Source organism: Aplidium turbinatum, chromosome 1, assembly GCF_918807975.1.
Source record: "Aplidium turbinatum chromosome 1, kaAplTurb1.1, whole genome shotgun sequence".
NCBI lineage: Eukaryota > Metazoa > Chordata > Ascidiacea > Aplousobranchia > Polyclinidae > Aplidium > Aplidium turbinatum.
Genome location: NC_137472.1, coordinates 26187852 through 26190097, shown reverse-complemented (window position 1 = coordinate 26190097; position 2246 = coordinate 26187852). Strand labels below are relative to the sequence as shown.

General features: G+C 33.9%; 1 long non-coding RNA gene across 1 annotated transcript; it reads left to right on the top strand.

Annotated features, from left to right (window-relative positions):
• Positions 1-550: 550 nt before the first annotated feature.
• LOC145768520 (uncharacterized) lies at positions 551-2246 on the top strand. Its single transcript, XR_014288950.1, has 3 exons — positions 551-677; positions 1314-1428; positions 2025-2246. It is a non-coding gene; the product is annotated as an uncharacterized LOC145768520 (long non-coding RNA).

Below are 2246 nucleotides of genomic sequence, written 5' to 3'. Positions count from 1 at the left end.
AAGTAGCCTACAAATGATCATATGAATGTTTGTGGTGGGCAAAACTATTTCTCAACCATTCAGACTTTCGAGTGTTCAATACAAATTACTTCCTTTAGCCACAAAACTTGTTGTTCTCATCTCGTTTGCTTCGAATTTTCGAAGTATTTCGTTTCGACCTAAAAGTTTCTATTGAAAAGCAAAGTCCAATTTTTTCACATTCATCCAATGTTTGAAGATGTTGAATCAATGTAAAATGCCTGATTTTGTTCGCCAGTGATTTAACCCAAATAGAATTGTGGTTTAATTAAATCCAAAGTTTGATTGAATTGAATTAAGTTTAACTACTAGATTCACCCGGACAACAGAGCAGAAATTGATTTTCATTGATTCAACGTTCACAGATGTTGATACAAAAGCATGCTTTGTTGGCTGGCAATAAACAGCTCTTTGTTAATTAGGTCATGCATTGGTGTTAATTAGGTCATCCTCTTCTTTTTTCATTTTTTTCCCCATGCTGCCCTGCTTTCAAATTTATTCACAGTGAGTTGTAACGGCTTGAGGGCTTGTACGAATTACAAAGATAATATTGCGGTGCTTTGGTATGTCAGCAAGGTCCAACCAATGAAATTGCGAAAGATTTTAAGCCTACAAGCTCCAGCCTCGAATACTATCATTAGTCGCCTGGAAAAGCATTGGTGAGTGTATACTAGGTACTGCATATCGCTGTTTTTATTGTTGTTAGCATTTTTGATAAAGCATGAGATGGTTCAATTAGTTCAATGTAGTAGCCTACTATAATTAATTATAATGCAATACCGATACATAATTATTCATTAATTTAGATTTTAGGACACACCTGGGTGTGTATTGTGCAGTGCATTGATTTTTGTGTTAGTTTCGATAATCCTAAATAGCTTATCTCCTGTTTTTTCGATGAAGTCAACTTTTTGTAGCAAGCTTGCGCGGTGCGTTTTTTGTAAGGATTCTGAAAGTAACGAAAAGGTTCCAGATGCTTGTTTAATAGATCAATGAAAAGTCAATTCAATACCATTACTTATTTTAAGTCAGTTTGTTTAAATGGACACTGGTAAGCAAAATGTTTCCTCCTACATTGATAAAAAAAGCTCACCCTCAATAATTTGTTTATTTTTATGTCGCCAGTTTTGTGGCTCAGACTACTGTCTTGTATCGCAATTTTGGTACGGTCTAATTGATTAAAAGCAATTAATTTTAACATAAAATCTAAAAAAACACTAAATTATTGGGTCAAGTTTTTGTTAGGTCATTAAGGTCATTTTCACATTTTAAAGTAAATTGTTTTGAATATTCAGGTCGATGAAAACTTGCTCTATTTGTGAGGAATAGGCTGATGATGATGGTGATGACGGATGATGATGAGGCTACATCAGATTTCGATAATCCTTTTTCACTACAAGCACAAGCATGGTCAGCTTAAGCATTTACCCCTTTACCTTATGTTTCTTTTTCAACAAACTCTCAGTTATTAATGAATAATAACTACAGACAAAGCTTCTGTAGTTAATTTAATGCAAGGTTGCATGAAAAAGGTGTTTATTACAGTGACGAAAAATCATAATTTTGTATTTGTAATAGAAGTAATTCGCAAAATCTTTGAAGAAATGATTTCAAAGTTTATTTGTAGCAGGATAATTCTCATTTTCTTTTCCAGACTGTTGTAATCAATGTAATTCTGAGTTTATCCATGGGAGATACTTTCAGAACTTTTTCAGTGTGACTAGTTCATTGCTTTATGGGAAAAAGTTGCTTGTTAGAGTTAGTTACGTGGCTTCAGCAACCAACCTTTTCCACTAGACATATTGGTTTGGACCAGCTATTGGCAATTAATCCCAATGACATTCAATCAATCAATCAATCAATCGTTTATTTATCAAAAAACAAAACACAAAAGTGACATAAAACAATAATACATACAATGTTTAGGTTTTGTTATTGATAGGGAGACAACGAAACGACCATACGGTCAACTAGTCAGTTGCCACCCTGGACATTATTATTTTTAGATGGAGTACGAAGAACCCATAACTTGTCCACAGCAACAAATTCAAATATCCATGCCGCTATTTCAGACTGGCTGAAATACGCAAGAGATGAGGACTGAGAAGTTTGAGAAGAGGAAGACAGGAAATTTGATTTAATTTGCCTCATGCCCTTTTCTAGACCGCTGTTATATTTAGCATGTTCTTTGTTTTTGCTGTGATGGTTAGAAATAAAAACAAACTTAA